Genomic DNA, 22,332 nt, shown 5'->3' on the forward strand with positions numbered 1-22,332 from the left:
TGATACAGTCTGACTATAGTAACCTTGGGGGGAGTGTCCTTGAGGGTCCCCTAGGATCCTCCAGAGGTGAGGTTTTTCATATAATCTGAGGGCTGCATCAAAGTTATGGCTGACTGAAAGAGGTGGAAGGTCATGGCAACTGCATTAAAGAACCAGCAAATGTGATGTTCTCTGGGGTCAGGATGCACAAGGCATCTACTGCCCCAATGGCATAACAGCTGGGTTGACTGTGGAGCTTGGGGGCAGAGGCCGATGGGCCTTTTATAGGAGACCACTGTGCTTCTTACACATCAACCTAATGGATGGCCAAAGATTCTTCAGTCAATGGTGGAGACCTTTTACTGAATATTCAATTTTCCCAAAAGTTTCATAAACTATGGTGAGGGCAAATCCAATGAAAATCTAAAGGCTAGTTCATTATATTATCTATATATTATCATCTTCCCTCTGAGGATAACATATAAGTGTAAATAAAAAAGCAGACAAATGCTTATAAGGTGACTCAAGCTAGAGAGTGACTTTTGCCTTAAAACAATTGTCAGGCCTGAAAAGCAAAATCTTGCAAGCAAAATCTAACTTTATCTGGCCCATTGATAGACAATGATCCTGAGTCCCTCCTTGATTCACAAAGTCTATTTTTCTGAGGAATATCCTCCATTAATATTCATTTTGTGTCATAATTACTACAAAGGGTAACCAGTGCAGCTTTATCCTCATTTCAAGCAGTGACTCCATCCTGGTCCTACCATCTGTCCGCTTGCTTCACTTATCAGAACTCCTACGTGGCCTGCGGAAGCTGGATACATTTTTGTTCAGTGCATAGATCCTTCGGGAGAACTCTTCAAACTCTCCCAGAACTTGTTCATCACACTCCACTGCCACAGCACTGTCCACGGGGATGCAGTTAAATGCTTCCAGCTGATCGCCTGAGGTGAAGCCTGTGGCTTCCATTCCAATGATCTCTTCTGCTTGTTCCACGGTGAAGCAGAGCACAGCTTCCGAGACTGGGTGGAAGCCCCCGGGGAGCTGGGCGCCAGACAAGCTGGCCTACTCACTGGGCAGGAGGGTGCTGTTGATTGTGGCCGGAGGCCCCGAGAGGGCTTGTCCTTGCTCCTGGCTAGTTTTCACACTCATGTGGCCTCCATTTAAGCTGTCACCCAGATCTACCCCCCCCCCTTTTTTTTTTTTCTTGTTTTCTTTGGAGAGGTCCAAGGAGGTGTCCAAGGAGGAAGACAGATGCTGTCTTTCTGTCAGATTCTCCTGTGGAGGGCACAAGGGTCACAGGCTGGACGAGTGCAGAGTTATGACTGGGGGGAGGGGTTCTGTACTGGACTCTCTCACTCTCTGAGCTGGCCCGTTTCCAGTATCCTTTGTCTGGTGAAGGGATTCCCCCAGAGAAACCTACATCTGCACCCCAAATATGGAGTTTTGTCTCTTTGGAACAGGGTTTGCACTGGAGGTGTGATGTCTGTCACACCTGACCGTTAGTCCATGCTCCATGAAGTTTTTCAGGTTAGAAAGGGTTTGCCTCAAGTCTGGAGTCCCTAGTTCATGTTGATATCTTAGCTGTGCTCTATTTTTGTTTCAGAAGATAGACACCGTAATCAAACTGCAACTTCTCTCTTCCTTTTGCGCATAATCGAAACTCTCTCTCCTTTTCAGTCAGCTTGTCATTAATATTATCATTGATTGTTGATCTAGATCCCTTATGAATTACAGGATGGGCACTTGTAGGAAAAAGGAGATCATGGATACCATATGTGCAGTATAACCAAGGGCAACAGCAATGCCTCCATCATCTTTTGCTTGGAAGTCCTCAGAATTGGGCAACTTGACACCACATACAAAGTAATCTTTATGCTCATTCAAATCAATAGGGTAAATGTAGGAAAGCTCAGATAGTAACTGCCTGCAACGAATTGTCAACTGAGCATTAGTCTTCAGAAAGAGTTCTCTTTTCACAGTGCACTCCTTTCTCAACTCATTTAGGGATTCCTTTTGGAGTTGAAGCTTGAGGTGCTCAGCTGAAAATGTACTTCCTTTGTTCTGTAATGCAATTTTTTCTTTATGCAGCAAGACTACTTCCTGTCCCAAAGCTTTCTTCTGTCTTTCCAGTTCATTTCGAAGCACCAAAATTTTTAATTGCAGACACTCACTTTCTTTTTTCAGCCCATTGCTTGTAGATGTGAGTTTTAGTTTTTTCGTCAATTCCCTTTCCAATTTTCTGAAGTTACCTGAGTCTGTTTAATTGCACACTGGGCTCTATGAAGCTGCAGCAAAGAGAAGACATCATAAGAATTTCAAACACAGTTCTGATACACCTGATGACGAATATTCTTCTGAGCATTTGAATAACCCTTATGTTCAAATGCAGCACCATATTAGCCATCATTCAGCCCCAGATTTATTTCATTCTGGTTGCGGGCATGAATCTGCTGACCCAGGTATTTAAACCAGTCCAAACAGATTTCCATTCAGTCAACAGCTGGTAGATGTCCTCCTTTCCACCCCATATCTTTACCACAAAACAAGACACAGATGTATCCAGACAGTCTGGCATTATTCCAAAATCAAGACTCCACCATATTGTATTCAAGAAATTCTTAATCACTTCACTCCTATAAAATTCTTTGTATACCTTTTCACTGTTACACAAGTGAAGTGTGAAGTAGGTATCAAGGAGCTGATGGCTATTAACAATGTTCCAGGCAGCAATGTTCTGAAGATGCCACTGCTGAGATGACAGCTCCACATGCAGGGCCCCCACAGAAGAACCTGGCGGGGGCGTGGCGGCCCGGCCCATGGGCAGTGGGGGGAGTGGGCCCCGGACCAACGCTGAAGATCTTTTTTGTACAGTTCTTCTGTGTATTCTTGCCACCTCTTCTTAATATCTTCTGCTTCTGTTAGGTCCCTACCATTTCTGTCCTTTATTGAGCCCATGTTTGCATGAAATGTTCCCTTGGTATCTCTAATTTTCTTGAAGAGACCTCTAGTCTTTCCCATTCTATTGTTTTCCTCTAATTATTTGCATTGATGGCTGAGGAAGTCTTTCTTATCTCTCCTTGCTATTCTTTGGAACTCTGCATTCAAATGGGTATATCTTTCTTTTTCTCCTTTGCTTTTTGCTTCCCTTCTTTTCACAGCTATTTGTAAGGCCTCTTCAGACAACCATTTTGCTTTTTTGGATTTCTTTTTCTTGGGGATGGTCTTGATTCCTGTCTCCTGTACAATGTCATGAACCTCCATCCATAGTTCATCAGGCACTCTGTCTATCAGATCTAGTCCCTTAAATCTATTTCTCACTTCCACTGTATAGTCATAAGGGATATGATTTAGGTCATATCTGAATGGCCGAGTGGTTTTCTCCACTTTCTTCAATTTCAGTCTGAATTTGGCAATAAGGAGTTCATGATCTGAGCCACAGTCAGCTCCTGGTCTTGTTTTTGCTGACTGTATAGAGTTTCTCCTTCTTTGGCTGCAAAGAATATAATCAATCTGATTTTGGTGTTGACCATCTGGTGATGTCCATGTGTAGAGTCTTCTCTTGTGTCGTTGGAAGAGAGTGTTTGCTATGACCAGTGTGTTCTCTTGGTAGAACTCTATTAGCATTTGCCCTGCTTCATCCTTGTCTAGCTCAATGAAACCATGAGCCATTCCCTGTAGGGCTATCAAGACTGAGTGGTCATGGTAGAGTTCTGATAAAACGTGAGAATGAGAATGGAATAGCAAACTACTTCAGTATTCTTGCCTTGAGAACCCCAAGAACTGTATGAAAATAAAAAAGATGTGACACCTAAAGATGAAACTTCCCAGGTCAGTAGATGCCCAATATGCTACTGGAGAAGAGTGGAGAAATTACTCCACAAAGAATGAAGAGACAGAGCCAAAGTGGAAATGCCCAGGTGTGGATGTGACTGGTGATGGAAGTAATGTCTGATGCTGTAAAGAACAGTATTGCATAATAACCTGGAATTTTAGGTCCATGAATCAAGGTAAATTGGGAATGGTCAAACAGGAGTAGCAATAGTGAACATCAACATTTTAGGAATCAGTGAACTAAAATGGACCAAAATATGCGAATTTAATACAGATGACCATTATATCTACTACTGTGGGCAAGAATCCCTTAGAAGAAATGGAGTAGCCCTCATAGTCAACAAACGGTTCTAAAATGCAGGACTTGGTTGCAGTCTCAAAAATGACAGACTGATCTCTGTTCATTTCCAATGCAAACCATTCAATATCACACTAATCCAAGTCTATGCCCCAAACACTAAGGCTGAAGGAGATGAATTGAACAGTTCCATGATGATCTACAAGACCTTCTAGAACTAACAGCACCACCACCACCAACAACAAATGGAATGGAAAAGTAGGAAAGTCAAGAGATACCTGAAGTAATAGGCAAGTTTGGTCTTTTGCCTTGAATGAAGCATGGCAAAAGCTAACAGAGTTTTGCCAATAGAAGGCACTGGTAATAACAAACACCCACTTCTAACAACAAAAGAGATGACTCTACACATGGACGTCACCAGATGGTCAATACGGAAATCAGATCAATTATATTCTTTGCAGCCAAAAATGGAGAAACACTATACAGTCAGCCAAAACAAACAAACAGAAAAGACCAGGAGTGGACTGTGGCTCAAATCATGAACTCCTCAGTGCAAAATTCAGATTTAAATTGAAGAAAGTAGAGAAATCTGCTAGAAGATTCAGGTATGATCTAAATCAAATCCCTTATGAGTATACAGTGGAAGTGACAAATAGATTCAAGGGATTCGCCCTGTAGATACAGTGCCTGAAGAACTATAAATGAAAGTTTGTGACCTTGTGCAGGAGGTGGTGATCAAGACCATCCCCAGGAAAAAGACGTGCAAAAACGCAAAACAGTTGTCAAAGGAGGTCTTACAAATAACTGAGAAAAGAGAAATGAAAGGCAAATGAGAAAAGGAATGACATTTCCATTTGAATGAACAGTTCCAAAGAATAGCAAGGAGAGATAAGAAACTTTCCAGAGTAAACAAAGCAAACAAATATATAGTGGAAAACAACAGAATGGGAAAGATGAGCGATCTGTTCAAGAAAATCAGAGATACTAAGGTAACATTTCATGCAAAGACGGGCATAATAAAGGACAGAAACGGTATGAACCTAAAAGAAGAAGAGGATATTAAGGTGAAGTGGCAAGATACTAAGGAGAGTTGGTAAGAATACACAGAACTATTAAAAAGAAAGATCTTAATGACCCAGATAAGACATCCTGGAATGCGAAGTCAAGTGGGCCTTAGGAAGCATCACTATGAACAAAGCTAGTGGAGGTGATGGAATTCCAGTTGAACTATTTCAAATCCTAAAAGATGATGCTGTGAAAGTGCTGCATTCAATATGCCAGCATATTTGGAAACCTCAGCAGTGATCGCAGGACTGGAAAAGGTCAGTTTTCATTCCAATCCCAAAGAAAAGCAATGTCAAAGGATGTTCAAACTATCACACAATTGCATTAATCTCACATACTAGCAAAGTAATGCTCAAAATTCTCCAAGCCAGACTTCAACAGTACATAAACCATGAACCTCCAGATGTTCAAGCTGGTTTTAGAAAAGGCAGAGGAACCAAAAATCAATTGCTAACATCCATTGGATCATCAAAAAAGCAAGAGAGTTCCAGAAAAAAAAATCTACTTTTGGTTTATTGACTACACCAAAGCCTTTGACTGTGTGGATCACAATAAATTGTGGAAAATTCTTCAAAAGATGGGAATACGAGACCACCTTACCTATCTTCTGAGAAATTGGTATGCAGGTCAAGAAGCAACAGTTAGAACTCGACATGGAACAATGGGCTGGTTCCAAATTGGGAAAGAATTACGTCAAGGCTGTATATTGTCACCCTGCTTATTTAACTTGTATGCGGAATACATCATGAAAAATACCAGGCTGGATGAACCACAAGCTGGAATCAAGATTGCCAGGAGAAATATCAATAATCTCAGATGTGCAGATAACACCACCTTTATGGCAGAAAGTGAAGAACTAAAGAGCCTCTTGACGAAAGTGAAAGAGAAGAGCAAAAAAAGCTGACTTAAAACCCAACATTCAAAAAACTAAGATCATGGCATCTGGTCCCATCACTTCATGGCAAATAGATGAGGAAACAATGGAAATAGTGGCAGATTTTATTGGGGGGGGGGGCTCCAAAATTACTGCAGATGGTGACTGCAGCCATGAAATTAAAAGACGCTGGTTCCTTGGAAGAAAAGATACGACCAACCTAGACAGGCTCTTAAAAAACAGACATTACTTTACCAAAAAAGGTCTGTCCAGTCAAAGCTATGGTTTTTCTAATAGTCATGTATGTATGTGAGAGTTGGACTATAAAGAAAGCTGAATGGTGAAGAATTGATCCTTTTGAAGTGTGATGTTGGAGAAGACTCTTGAGAATCCCTGGAACTGCAAGGAGATCAAACCAGTCAATCCTAAAGGAAATCAGTCCTGAATATTCTTTGGAAGAACTGTTGCTGAAGCTGAAACTCCAATACTTTGGCCACATGATGCAAAGAACTGACTCACTGGAAAGCACACTGATGCTGGAAAAGTGAAGGCAGGAGGAGAAGAGGATGACTGAGGATGAGATGTTTAGATGGCATCACTGACGATGGCCTTGAGTTTGAGCAAGCTAATTGGTGATGCCTGGTGTGCTGCAATGCATGGGTTCATAAAGAGTCAGACATGACTAGGTAACTGAACTGAACTGGAGTCCATTAAGAATATTATAGTAAAACAATTTTAAAAATGCATAAAAGCACAGAAAGGAAAGTTATTTGTGCTCTGAGATAATCACTATTACAACTCTGGTGTGCTTTTTTCCCCATTAATTATATAAACAAAACTAAAATTGTAATGTGCACAATGTTTTGCTACCAACTTTTTGCATTAATGTTTTGAAGAAATTTCTTTAATTTTTACTGAATTGTTGTTGCTTTACAAAATTGAGTTTGTTTCTGCTGTACAAGAAAGTGAGTCCACTATATGTATACATTCTTTTATACATAGGATGGGTTTCCTATGTACAGGAAGGGTTTCCTTCATATTTTGGTACCTACAGAGCATTGAGTAGATTACCCTGTGTTATAAACTTCATTCTCATTAGTTATCTATTTTATATATGGTAGGGTATATACATCAGTCACAGTCTTCCAGTTCAACCCACCACACTTCCCAACTTGGTATCCACACATTTTTTTTTCTACATCTCTGTCTTTATTTCAGCTTTGTTAATAAGTACATCCATGTCATTTTTGTAAATTCCACATATATGCAATATTACACGGTATTTGTTTTTCTCTTTCTGACTTATTTCACTCTCTATGACAGTCTCTAGGTCCATCCACCTCTCTCTACAAATGGTACAAATTAGTTTCTTTTTGTGGCTGAATAATATTCCATTATATATATGTACCACATCTTCTTTCTTGATTCCTGTGTTGATAAACGTTTAGGTAGCCTCCATATCCTGATTATTGAAATTAGTGCTGCAATGAACATTGGAGTACATGTATCTTGTGGAATTATGGTTTTATTAGGATATATGCCCAGGAGTGGGTTTTCTGAGTCATATGGTAGTTCTTTTTATTTTTATTTTTTACCTTTAAGGGAACCTCAATACTGTTCTCCATAATAACTATATCAATATACATTCCCACAAAGAGTATAAGAGGGTTACCTTTTCTTCACATCCTCTTTAGCATTTATTCTTTGTAGATTTTTTGATGATAGCCATTCTGACTGCTGTGAGGTGTTACCTCACTGTAGTTTTGATTTGGATTTTTCTAATGATTAGTGATACTGAGAATCTTTTCATGTTTGTTGGCGATCTGTATGACTTTTTTATAGAAATGTCTATTTAGTTCTTCAGTCATTTTTCAAATGGGTTTTTTCTTCTTTTGATATTGAAATACATGAGCTGTTTGTATATTTTGTATATTAATCCCTTGTCAGTTGCTTAGTTGCAAGTATATCCTTCCATTCTGAGGTTTACCTTTTGTTCTTGTTTATGGTTTCAGTGACTAGGCAAAAATGATTTTTTTTTTTTGCATTTTTTTAATCTTTTATTTAATTATTTTTAAATTTTATTTTATTTAACTTTACAATATTGTATTGGTTTTGCCATATATGAAAATGAATCTGCCACAGGTATACATGTGTTCCCCATCCTGAACCCTCCTCTCTCCTTCCTCTCCATACCATCCCTCTGGGTCGTCCCAGTGCACCAGCCCCAAGCATCCAGTATCATGCATCGAACCTGGACTGGTGACTCGTTTCATATGTGATATTATACATATTTCAATGCCATTCTCCCAAATCATCCCACCCTCTCCCTCTCGCACAGAGTCCAAAAGACAGTTCTATATATCAGTGTCTCTTTTGCTGTCTCGTATACAGGGTTATTGTTACCATCTTTCTAAATCCCATATATATGCATTAGTATACTGTATTGGTGTTTTTCTTTCTGGCTTACTTCACTCTGTATAATAGGCTCCAGTTTCATCCACCTCATTAGAACTGATTCAAATGTATTCTTTTTAATGGCTGAGTAATACTCCATTGTGTATATGTACCACAGCTTTCTTACCATTCATCTGCTGATGGACATCTAGGTTGCTTCCATGTCCTGGCTATTATAAACAGTGTTGTGATGAACACTGGGGTACACGTGTCTCTTTCAAGTCTGGTTTCCTCAGTGTATATGCAAGCAGTGGGGTTGCTGGGTCATAAGGCAGTTCTATTTCCAGTTTTTTAAGGGATCTCCACACTGTTCTCCATAGTGGCTGTACTAGTTTGCATTCAGACCAACAGTGTAAGAGGGTTCCCTTTTCTCCACACCCTCTCCAGCATTTATTGCTTGTAGACTTTTGGATTGCAGCCATTCTGACTGGTGTGAAATGATAACTCATTGTGGTTTTGATTTGCAGTTCTCTGATAATGAGTGATGTTGAGCATCTTTTCATGTGTTTGTTAGCCATCTGTATGTCTTCTTTGGAGAAATGTCTATTTAGTTCTTTGGCCCAGTTTTTTTATTGGGTCATTTATTTTTCTGGAGTTGAGCTGTAGGAGTTGCTTGTATATTTTTGAGATTAGTTGTTTGTCAGTTGCTTCATTTGCTATTATTTTCTCCCATTCTGAAGGCTGTCTTTTCACCTTGCTTATAGTTTCCTTTGTTGCACAAAAGCTTTTAAGTTTAATTAGGTCCCATTTGTTTATTTTTGTTTTTATTTCCAATATTCTGGGAGGTGGGTCATAGAGGATCCTGCTGTGATGTATGTCGGAGAGTGTTTTGCCTATGTTCTCCTCAAGGAGTTTTATAGTTTCTGGTCTTACATTTAGATCTTTAATCCATTTTGAGTTTATTTTTGTGTATGGTATTAGAAAGTGCTCTAGTTTCATTCTTTTACAAGTGATTGACCAGTTTTCCCAGCACCACTTGTTAAAGAGATTGTCTTTAATCCATTGCATATTCTTGCCTCCTTTGTCAAAGATAAGATGTCCATATGTGCGTGGATTTATCTCTGGCAAAAATGATTTTTTAAAGGAGTATATCAAGTCTGTATATTGTCACCCTGCTTATTTAACTTATATGCAGAGTACATCATGAGCAATGCTGGACTTGATGAACCACAAACTGGAATCAAGATTGCCGGGAGAAATATCAATAACCTCAGATATGCAGATGACACCACAATTATGGCAGAAAGTGAAGAAGATCTAAAGAGCCTCTTAATGAAAGTGAAAGAGCAGAGTGAAAAAGTTGGCTTAAAGCTCAACATTCAGAAAACGAAGATCATGGCATCTGGTCCCATCCCATCATGGCAAATAGATGGGGAAACAATGGAAACAGTGAGAGACTTTATTTTGGGAGGGGGGCTCCAAAATCACTGCAGATGGTGACTGCAGCCATGAAATTAAAAGAAACTTGCTCCTTGGAATAGAAGTTATGACCAACCTAGAGAGTATGTTAAAAAACAGAGACATTATTTTGCCACCAAAGGTCCATCTAGTCAAGGCTATGGTTTCTCCAGTAGTCATGTATGGATGTGAGAGTTGAACTATAAAGAATGCTGAGGGCCAAAGAATTGATGTTTTTCAATCGTAGTGTTGGAGAAGACTCTCGAGAGTCCCTTGGTCTGCAAGGAAATCCAACCAGTCAGTCCTAAAGGAAATCAGTCCTGAATATTCATTGGAAGAACTGATGCTGAAGCTGAAACTCTAATACTTTGGCCACCTGATGCAAATAGCTGACTCATTTGAAAAGACCCTGATGCTGGGAAAGATTGAAGGCAGGAGGAGAAGGGGACGACAGAGGATGAGATGGTTGGATGGAATCACCGATTCAATAGACATGAGTGTCAGCAGGCTCCAGGAGTTGATGATGGGCAAGAAGGCCTGATGAGCAGCAGTCCATGGGGTCACAAACAGTCAGACATGTGAGCAACTGACTATGCAACTGACTATGCAAAGCTGTTAAGTTTAATTAGATACCAGTTCTTTATATTTGTTTTTATTTTCATTAATCTAGAAAGTGGGTCAAAAAAGAACTTCTGTGATTTATATCAAAGAGTGTTCTGCCAATGATTTCCTCGAAAAGATTTAGAGTGCTGACATTACCTTTAGTTAGGTCTTTAAGTCACTTTGAGATTATTTTTATGTATAGTGTTAGAGTATGTTCTAATTTCATTATTTTAATTTTAGCTGTCAAGTTTTCCAGAAACACCTACTGAGAAGACTGTCTTTTCTCCGTTGTATATTCTTGCCAACTCTGTCATAGATTAGGTGACCACTGAGCATTGGATTTTCCTCTGGGCTTTAATCCTGTTCTATTTATCTATATTTCTATTTTTCTGACAGGGCTATACTGTCTTGATGACTGTAGTTTTATAGTGTAGTTTGAAGTGATAGTTGTGAATACTTCCAGCTGTGTTTTTCTTTCTCAGGATAGTTTTGGCTAATTTTGGTTATTTGTATTTCCATAAAAACTGTGATTTTTTTCCTGCTTATTATGTGAAAAATGGAGTTGGTAATTTGACAAAGATTGCTTGAACCCAAAGTCCAAGGTAAGGAACAGTGGCTGCGCTTTGCTGGAGCAGCCGTGAAGAGATACCACACATCAAAAGTAAGAGAAAACCAAGTAATACAGCAGGCACTGAGAGAGGGCATCAGAGGGCAGACAGACTGAAACGACAGTCACAGACAATTAACCAATCTGATCGCATGGACCAGAGCCTGGTCTAACTCAATGAAACTAAGCCATGCCCTGTGGGGCCACCCAAGACGGACGGGTCATGGTGGAGAGAGGTCTGACAGAATGTGGTCCACTCGAGAAGGGAATGGCAAACCACTTCAGTATTCTTTCCTTGAGAATCCCATAAACAGTATGAAAAGGCAAAAATATAGGACACTGAAAGAGGAACTCCCCAGGTTGGTAGGTGCCCAGTATGCTACTGGAGATCAGTGGAGAAGTAAATCAAGAAAGAATGAAGGGATGGAGCCAAAGCAAAAACAACACCCAGTTATGGATGGGATTGGTGAAAGAAGCAAGGTTGGATGCTGTAAAGAGCAATGTTGCATAGGAACCTGGAATGTTAGGTCCATGAATGAAGGCAAATTGGAAGTGGTCAAACAGGAGATGACAAGAGTGAACATCAACATTCTAGGAATCAGCGAACTAAGATGGACTGGAATGGGTGAATTTAACTCAGATGACCATTATTTATACTATGTGAGCAGGAATCCCTTAGAAGAAATTGAGTAGCCATCATAATACATAAGAGTCCAAAATGCAGTACTTGGATGCAATCTCAAAAACAACAGAATGATCTCTGTTCATTTCCAAGGCAAACCATTCAATATCATGGTGATCCAAGCCTATGCCCCAACCAATGATGCTGAAGAGAATGAAGCTGAACAGTTCTATGAAGACTTACAAGACCTTCTAGAACTAACACCCAAAAAAGATGTCCTTTTCAATATAAGGGCCTGGGATGCAAAAGTAGGAAGTCAAGAAACCCCTGGAATAACAGTCAAATTTGACCTTGGAGTACCGAATGAAACAGAGCAAAGGCTAATAGAGTTCTCTCAAGAGAACACACTGGTCATAGAAAACACCCTCTTCCAACAACACAAGAGAAGACTCTACACATGGACATCACCAGATGGTCAACACCAAAATCAGAAGGATTATATTCTTTGAAGCCAAAGATAGAGAAACTCTATACCGTCAGTAAAAACAAGACCGGGAGCTGACTGTGGCTCAGATCATGAACTCCTTATTGCCAAATACAGACTGAAATTGAAGAAAGTGGAGAAAACCATTTGGCCATTCAGGTATGACCTAAATCAAATCCCTTATGACTATACAGTGGAAGTGAGAAGTAGATTTAAGGGACTTGAACTCATAGACAAAGTGCCTGATGAACTATGGATGTAGGTTCAAGACATTGTTCAGGAGACAGGAATCAAGACCATTCCCAAGAAAAAGAAATGCAAAAAAGCAAAATGGATGTCTGAGGAGGCCTTACAAATAGCTGTGAAAAGAAGGGAAGTGAAAAGCAAAGGAGAAAAGGATAGATATACCCATTTGAATGCAAAGTTCCAAAGAATAGCAAGGAGAGATAAGAAAGCATTCCTTAATGATCAATGCAAAGAAATAGAGAAAAACAATAGAATGTGGAAGCCTAGAGAACTCTTCAAGAAAATTAGAGATACCAAGGGAACATTTCATGCAACGATGGGCACAATGAAAGGACAGAAAAGGTATGGACCTAACAGAAGCAGAACATATTAGGAAGAGGTGGCAAGAATACACAGAAGAACTGTACAAAAAAGATCTTCACTACCCACATAATCATGATGGTGTGATCACTCACCTAGAGCCAGACATCTTGGAATGTGAAGTCAAGTGGGCCTTAGGAAGCATCACTACGAACAAAGCTGGTGGAGGCGATGGAATTCCAGTTGAGCTACTTCAAATCCTGAAGGATGATGCTGTGAAAGTGCTGCACTCAATTTGCCATCAAATTTGGAAAACTCAGCAGTGGCCACAGGACTGGAAAAGGTCAGTTTTCATTCCAATCCTAAAGAAAGGCAAGGTCAAAGAATGCTCAAACTACTACACAATTGCACTCATCTCACATGCTAATAAAGTAATGCTTAAAATTCTCCAAGCCAGGCTTCAGCAATACATGAACCATGAACTTCCAGATGTTAAAGCTGGTTTTAGAAAAGACAGAGGAAGCAGAGATCAAATTGCCAACATCCACTGGATCATCAAAAAGGCAGGAGAGTTCCAGAAAAACATCTCTTTCTGCTTTATTGACTATGCCAAAGCCTTTGACTGTGTGGATCACAACAAACTGTATAAAATTCTGAAAGTGATGGGAATATCAGACCACCTGACTTGCCTCTTGAGAAACCTGTATGTAGGTCAGGAAGCAACAGTTAGAACTGGACATGAAACAACAGACTGGTTCCAAATAGGAAAAGGAGTATGTCAAGGCTGTATCTTGTCACCCTGATTATTTAATTTATATGCAGAGTACATCATGAGAAAGGCTGGGCTGGATGAAGCACAAGCTGGAATCAAGATTGCCAGGAGAAATATCAATAACCTCAGATATGCAGATGACACGACCCTTATGGCAGAAAGTGAAGAAGAACTGAAGAGTCTCTTGATGAAAGTGAAGGAGGAGAGTGAAAAAGTTGGCTTAAAGCTCAACATTCAGAAAACTAAGATCATGGCATCTGGTCCTATCACTTCATGGCAAATAGATGGGGAAACAGTGGAAACAGTGTCAGACTTAATTTTTCTGGGCTCCAAAATCACTGCAGATGGTGACTGCAGCCATGAAATTAAAAGACGCTTAGTCCTTGGAAGGAAAGTTATGACCAACCTGCCGCTGCTGATACTAAGTGGCTTCAGTCGTGTCAGACTCTGTGCAACCCCATGGACAGCAGCCCCCAGGCTCGTCTGTCCATGGGATTTTCCAGGCAAGAGTACTGGAGTAGGGTGCCATTGCCTTCTCCATGACCAACCTAGACAGCATATTAAAAAGCAGAGACATTACTTGGCCAACAAAGGTCTGTCTAGTCAAGGCTATGGTTTTTCCACTGGTCATGCATGGATGTGAGAGTGGACTAAATAGAAAGCTGGGCACCAAAGAATTGATACTTTTGAACTGTGGTGTTGGAGAAGACTCTTGAGAGTGCATTGGACTGCAAGGAGATCCAACCAGTCCACCCTAAAAGAGATCATTCCTGGGTGTTCATTTGAAAGTTTGATGTTGAAGCTGAAACTCCAATACTTTGGCCACCTGATGTGAAGAACTGACTCATTTGAAAAGACCCTGATGTTGGGACAGATTGAAGGCAGCAGGAGAAGTGGACAACAGAGGATGAGATGGTTGGATGGCATCACCGACTCGATGGACATGGATTTGGGTGGACTCCGGGAGTTGGTGATGGACAGAGAGGCCTGATGTGCTGCGGTTCATGGGGTCACAAGGAGTCGTACACGACTGAGCGACTGAACTGAACTACATTGAAATTTTATATTGATTTGGGAAAGATAGTTATTATCACAATATTTATCCTTCCAGTCCAAGAACAGGTATATTTCTCTATTTGATGGTGTCATCTTTGATTTCTTTCATCAGTATCTTTCAGTTTTATGACTATTGGTCTTTTACCTCCTTAAGTAGGTTTATTCCTAGGTATTTTATTCTTTTGTTGGAATGCAAATGGGGTTGTTTCCATGATTTCACTTTCTGATATTTGTTGTTAGGTTATAGGAATGCAAGAGGTTTCTGTGTATTAGTTTTGTATCCTGACACTTTACTAGGTTCATTTATTAGCTCTGGTTGTTTTCTGGTGGCATCTTTAGAATTTTCTATATACAGTATCATGTCATTTGCAAACAATGACAATTTTACTTCTTTTTTTTTCCATTTTTGATTCTTTTTATTTCTTCTTGTTGTCTGATAGTCCTGGCTAGGACTTCCAAAACTATGTTGAATAATACTGGTGAGAGTGGACATCCTTGTTCATTTCTGATCTTAGGGGAAAAGCTTTCAGTTTTTCACCATTGAGAATGATGTTTGCTGTGGGTTTCTTTTATATGGCCTTCATTATGTTGAGATAGGTTCCCTCTATGCCCATTTTCTTGAGAGTTATTTTTTTGTATATAATAAATTGGTGTTGAATATTTTCAAAAGCTTTTTCTGCACCCACTGAGTTGATCTTGTGGTTTTTATCCCTCAGTTTGTTAATATTGTGTATCACATTGATTGATGTGCATATATTGAAGAATCCACTTTTGCATCCCTGGGATAAACCCCACTTGACCATAGTACGTGATCCTTTTAATGTGTTGTTAGTTCACTTTGCTAGTATTTTCTTGAGGAATTTTTGTCTATGTTCATCAGTGACATTGACTTCTAAGTTTCTTTTACAGTAATATCTTTGTCTGATATTTTTAATCATGCTGATGGTGATCTTGTAGAGTGAGCCTGGGAGTGTTCTTCTCTGTGATAGTTTTTTTTTTTTTTTTTGAAGAGTTTGAGAAGAATAGGTGTTAGCTCTTGTCAAAATGTTTGATAGAATTTAACTCTAGAAACATCTAGTCCTGGGCTTTTGTTTGTTGGAAGATGTTTAATCACAGTATCACTTTCCATGCTTGTGATTGGTCTGTTCATATTTTCTATTTCTTCTGGTCAAGTCTTGGAAGTTTGTACTGTCCTATGGATTTGTCCATTTCTTCCAAGTGGTCCATTTTATTGGTATATAGTTGTTTGTAGTAGTCTTTTATGATCCTTTGTATTTCTGTGGTGTCAGTTATGTGTTCTCCTTTTTCATTTCTAATGTTACTGATTTCAGTCCTCTCTCTTTTTTTCTTGACGAGTCTGGCTAATGGTTTATCCATTTGTTTATCTTCTCAAAGAACCAGATTTTACTTTTATTGATCATTGCTATTGTTTTTTTTTTTTTTTTCTTTTTATTTCTGTTCTGATCTTTGTGATTTCTTTCCTTTTACTAACTTTGGGTCTTTTGTTTTTGTTGTTCTTTCTCTAATTGTTTTCTGTGTAAGGTTAGGAGGTTTATTAGAAGGTTTTTTTTTTTTTTTCTTATTACTTAAGGTAGGATTGAATTGTTACATAGTTCCTTCTTGAAATGGTTTTTCCTGCATTCCATAGGTTTTTTATTATCTTGTTTCCATTGTCATTTGTTTCTAGATATATATTTATTGATTTTTTCAGTGATCTCTTAGTTATTTAGTTATTTTCCCCCATGTTTTTACAGTTTTCTTTTTTTTGTCTTTTCCCTGTAATCGATATCTAATTTCATAGCATCGTGATCAGAATAGATGCTTGATATGATTTAATTTCATTAATTTACCAAGGCTTGATTTGTTATCGAAGATGAGATCTATTCTGGAGAATGTTCTATGTGCACTTGAGAAGACAGTATATTCTGATGTTTTTAGATGGAATGCTCTATAAATATCAATTAAGTCTATCTGGTCTAATGTGTAATTTAAAGCTTGTATCCTTATTTGTATTCTGTCTGATCTGTCCACTATTGTAAGCAGGGTGTTAATGTTTCCCACTATTATTATATCATGGTTGATTTCTCTTTTCATGACTATTAACATTTGCCTTATGTATTGAGGTGTACCTATGTCTGTTGAATATATTTTTACAATTGTTATATGTCCTTTTTGGCTTTATCCCTTGATTATTTCATAGTGTCCTTCCTAATCTCTTGTGCTTAACCACTAAGTCATGTCTGACTCTTTGCAACTGTATGGACTGTAGCCCACCAGGCTTCTCTGTCTATGAGATTTCCCAGGCAAGAATACTTGAGTGAGTTGCCATTTCCTTCTCCAGGGGATCTTCCTGACCCAGAGATAGAACACAAGTCTCTTCTGTCTCTAACACTGGCAGTCAGGTTCTTTACCACTAGCACCACCTGGGAAGCCCAGTCTCTTGTAACAGTCTTTATCTTAAAGTCTATTTTATCTGATATGGGCTTCCCTCTTAACTCAGTTAGTAAAGAATCCTCTTGCAATGCAGGAGACCCTGGTTTGATTCCTGGATTGGAGAAGGGATAGGCCATCCACTCCAGTTTTCTTGGGCTTCCCTTGTGGCTCAGCTGGTAAAGAATCTGCCTGCAATGTTGTAGACCTGGCTTTGATCCCTAGGTTGGGAAAATCCCATGGAGAAGGGAAAGGCACTCCAGTTTTCTGGCCTGGAGAATTCCATGGACTGTATAGTCCATGGTATGGCAAAGAGTCAGATATAACTGAGTGACTTTAATTTTCACTTTGTCTGATATAAGTATAGTTACTTCCACTTTCTTTTTTTTCCATTTGCATGGAATATCTTTTTCCATCCCCTCATTTTCAATCTGTATGTATCCGAAGTGTGTGTTTCTTCTAAACAGCATATGTACAGATCTTGTTTTTATATTCATCCAGGCAGTCTGTGTCCTTTGGTTGAAACTTTAATCCCTTTACATTTAAGGTAATTATTGATATGTATGTTCCTCTTAATTGTTCTGACTTTGTTTTTGTAGATCTTTTTCTTCCTGCCTAGCATTTCTTGTAAATCTGATTTGGTGGTGCTAAATTATCTTAGCTTTCACTTGTTTGTAATGGTTTTGATTTCTCCATCAAATTTGAATGAGATCTTTGCTGGGTATATTAATATTTGTTGTAGTTTTTCTCTCTTTAATCTCTTTAAATATATTAAACCATTTTCTTTTGGTCTACAGAGTTTCTGCCAAAAAACCCCAGCTCTTAACCTTATGGGGATTCCCTTGTGCTTTTCTCTTGTTGCTTTTAATATATTTCTTTGTATTTATTTTTTGTTAGTTTGATTAATATAAGTCCCAGTGTGTTTCTCCTCAGGTTTATCCTGTATGGGACTCTCTGCACTTTCCAGACTTGGCTGATTAATTCCTTTCCCATGTTATGGAAGTTTCATTTATAATCTCCAAATGCTTTCTCAAAGTCCTTTTTTTCTTCTGGGACTTCTATTATTTGAATGTCTCTGTGTTTAAAATATCCCAGAAGTCTCTGAGACTGCCCTCATTACTTTTCATTTTTTTCTTTTTTCTACTTTGTAGCAATTATTTCTATCATTCTACCTTCCAATTCACTTATCCATTCTACTGCCTTAGTTATTCTGCTATTGATTCATTCTAGTCCATTTTTCAGCTCAGTTATTGTGTTTTTCATCACTGTTTGCTTGTTCTTTAGTTTTTCTAGGCCCTTGTTAAAAATGTCTTTTATCTTCCTGAGCCATGTCTTTTTTCTATCTCCAAGATAATGGATCATCTTTACTATAATTACTCCGAATACTTTTTAAGGTAGATTGCCTATTTCCTCTTCATTTATTAAGTCTTGTGTGTTTTTACCTTGCTCCTTCATCTGTAACATATTTCTTTGTCATCTCATTTTGTCTAAGTTACTGTTTGTGGTATACTTTGCAACAGGTTGCAGGGTCATATTTCCTCTTCTACAGTCTGCCTCCTGGTGCTTGTGATTGGTTCATGGCCTTGTGTTGGCCTCTTGTTGGGAGGGACTGGTTCTTGTACTCTGGTGGCTGGAGCTAAGCCTTGTCCCTCTGATTGGCAGGACCACTTGGGTTTGTGTGTTTGGGGGTCTCTGTTAGCTCCATACAGCTTTACTCAGCCTGTCTGCTGCTGGATGGGGCTGTGTTTCTATCTTCCTGGTTGTTTAATGTGAGGCATCCTCCACTGGAGCCTGTAGGCTATTGGGTGGTGCCAGGTCTTGGTGCTGAGATGGAAACCTTTGGGAGACCCCACACCAATTCATATTTCCTGGGCCTGGGAATTCACTGGTGGTCCAGAGCCGTTGACTCACCACTTCCACCCTGTAGGCTAAAGCCCAACCTCTGGCAGGGGAAAAAAGACTCTACAAGCCACATAACATGGCCAGAAAAAGAAAGCAAACAGAAAAATAAAACCAAACATAAACATCAATAATAAAAGTAACAGCTAAAGAAGAAAACAATCAGACCAACAGAACTGAAGATAAATGATCAAAACAAAATGAAACCAAAAAAAAAAAAGAAGCAAACAAAAAAATAAAGGAAACAAAAAGCAAGAAAACAAAGAACCAGAAAAACAAAAAATAAAAGAATAAAGGCAAAAAAAACACAAAAAATATTTGAAATAAAAGATTAAAAAGGTAAGACAAACAAACAAAAAAAAAACAAGAGAAAATGCAGCAAAGTAAAAATTAATAAAATATAAATATATTAAAAATTTTTAAAGAAAATAATAAAACAGAAGAACACAATGAAACATAAATAATAGTGATAATATTATTTTCCTGAGTCCTCTGCTGTCAGTGTCACAACTAAGCCTCACCTCCCCAGGAGGTCTTCCAGTACCTTTAGGTAGGTCTCTGGATGTACTGTGGGCACTGTGGGGTCAGCTCCAACTTTGATCTGACCCAGCTCCCTTGTGTACTTGTCCTCAACTTCCACAGATGCTAAGACTAGACCAGTCTCAGTTGTGGGAGCATTTGTTGTCCATTCAGATATTCCCAAGGGGCAGGGTTTATCATGCTGATTTCAGAGATTTAATTCACCACTTGTGAAGCTGCACAGAGAGATTTCTGTTGCTCTTCTTTGGTTGCACAACCCCTAGGATTCAGCTTTGTCTTTTCCCCCACCTCTGCCTATGGACTACCTTCAGGAGTATGTTCTCCACCCAGGGGATCAGGAGCAAAAGTAGCAACTTACTGGGACACAGTTACTCACTCAGGCCAGGGAGGAATAAGGCAGGCACAATTGGGGTGTGCATAAAGAACCTGAAGTGGCAGAGACTGGCAGGAAGTTGCAACAGACTGTGGCACACTTTCTTTGATGAGAGTCCTTCCTAGCGCCAATGGATGCAAGAGCTGGTGTGTGGGGAGAGAGACCAGGATAGTGGCTATGCCCCTTGTGCACCACTAAAAAATCGTGTTATATTTCCAAGGCAGACAATGTTTCCTTTAGGAGCATTCTTGGCAGTGGAGCCCCTCACTTCATTTCCCAGAACCCCTCATTTCCATCCCTTTAGGTTATCTCCACACAGCCAATGGCAGTCGTCTCCCCAGATCTGCTCTCTTAACCCCATGTTTTAACACTCTGCCTGTACTAGCATTGCCAGATTACATTTCAGGCTGGGGTGCCCAGGGTTGACTCTCAAAAAGCCTTGCAGGTCCACTGGAGCTTGCATGGCCAAAGGAGGCTTTCAGGATGGAGATGATCAGAACCCCAGAGCCTGCATGTGTGGAGGAGGCTTTGGCTTGAGGAGTGAGCCTACTCAAACAGGTGTCCTTCCCAGTGCCCATGAAGGCAGGGACCAGTTGGTGGGTAAAGAGGTTGCAATGGTGGCCCTGACCCTTGAACACCAGTCAACAATGACATATTGTTTCTACGGTGGCCCAGGCTTCTTCCATAAACTCTCTCAGTTGTGGATCTCCTCACTCCCATCCCTTCAGGCTGTCACTTCAGCTGTCCTTTAGGACACCAACAGCTTTACTTTCACTGGGTCTGCTCTTCAAACCCCACTTCCCAGCACCCAAACTCCCTTCTTATCAGGAGATACATGGCTCAGGCTGGGGTATGCCAGGTTGTGGTATGAACCATAAGCACACTTCTTACACTGTTCAGCCTCCCACAGACTGACTGATTTCTCTGTTCCCCTCCAGCCTGCCTGAAGTTTCCTTTCCACCCCAGTTTATTTCCCCACTGTGAAGAGGCTTTTCTGAGTGTGGGAACTTCTCTTCACTTTCAGCTTCCCACAAAGTGTGATGGATCCTTCTTGTTTCCTCTTTAATTTTTTTTTTCAGTGGTATGGGGATTTTTCTTATTCTTTTAGATGTACAAAGTCTTCCGCTAGTGTTCAACAGGTGCTTTGTGAGAATTGTTCCATTTTTAGGTATATTCTTGATGTACTTGTGAAGAGAGGTGAATTCCATGTCCTCCTATTCTGCCATCTTGATTCCTCTCCTTGAACCAATTTCTAATTGAACTTTCTGGGAAGAGCAAGGGAAGGGGTTAGATGTTTCTTACTTCTCATTTTAACTGAATTTAGTTCTGGTGCCTATTCTTATCTTTACTAGCTGTCCTCTGACTATGGTACTAATCTGCATGGTCCATAGGTGTCCACATAAGTGAAGCATAAACAAAGGGGCCTGGGTGTATTATCAGCAATCATAAAGCATATCAGCCTTTAATCTTTGCTTCTTTCAAGTTATAACCTTCTTTGGCCTTCACTAATCTACCCCAGATAATTTGTGCCTTACTATTCCCCCAGTGTCCCACACACTTGCATTAATGTACCTGTACTTTCTCAGAAAGTCTGATATTCCTTCTTAGAGACAATGAATGACAGAACTAGAAGGGATCTCATATATCATAAAATCCAACCCTCTCATTTGGCAGAAAAAATTGAAGCCCAAAGAGTACTAATAATTTGTGGCAGGTTACAGCAAAGGAGCAACGGAGTATGGTTGAGAACTTGGATATCCTAACTGCATGCCAATGCTCTTTCCTCTGTGAAAGAAACAGTTTCTTCCATAATTATGTAATCAGTAAATCAGCCACCAGTACATGTCAATCAGTAACAGAGTCAGGGCCAGAGAGAAAACAGAAACAGAACAGAACCTAGGCCTGGAGGACTGCAAATAATCTTTTTCAATGAGTTAATTATCACCATTTTGCTGACTCAAGGTTAGTTTGGGCTCAAGGTTAGGGAGCCCTGCAACATTATTATTTATCTTCTTCAACCTTTCTACAACCTTATTATTTATCTTCTTCCCAAGTTAGGTGTCTTCCTTCTTTCCTTCCTTTCTTTCTATTCCTGTTTTTAAACCTGACTCATGCTAGCCCTCTGCCTTTGGATACCCTGAGTCAAACTATGCATGTTAGTTAAACATCAAATTTGTAAACTGAGTCAAACCAAGACATAAAGACATGATTACTGGTAGTAGCATTCAAAGATTTAAATGAGAATAAGTATTCATTTCCATGGAATTAGTCATCTAACACAGAAGTGACTTGCACAAGACTGAGATTATATATTTTAATGAATCAGGACCAGTTAATTATTATTTACATATAGCAGAGTACTATATAGTAAGTGATTACACTTATAGTAAGTGATGTTAGGATAGGGACTGAGTTTCAGATAACCTGATTTCCAGTCTTGTTGTCTTAATGTCTTTGCTGGTGGCTCAGATGGTAAAGAGTCTCCCTGCAGTGCA

General features: G+C 39.5%; 1 pseudogene; it reads right to left on the minus strand.

The window, feature by feature from the left end:
- Positions 1 to 441: 441 nt before the first annotated feature.
- Positions 442 to 22,332, minus strand: part of LOC100299976 (UV radiation resistance-associated gene protein-like) — a 50,339-nt pseudogene continuing 28,448 nt past the window's right edge.

The sequence above is a fragment of the Bos taurus genome, chromosome X (genome assembly GCF_002263795.3).
Source record: "Bos taurus isolate L1 Dominette 01449 registration number 42190680 breed Hereford chromosome X, ARS-UCD2.0, whole genome shotgun sequence".
NCBI lineage: Eukaryota > Metazoa > Chordata > Mammalia > Artiodactyla > Bovidae > Bos > Bos taurus.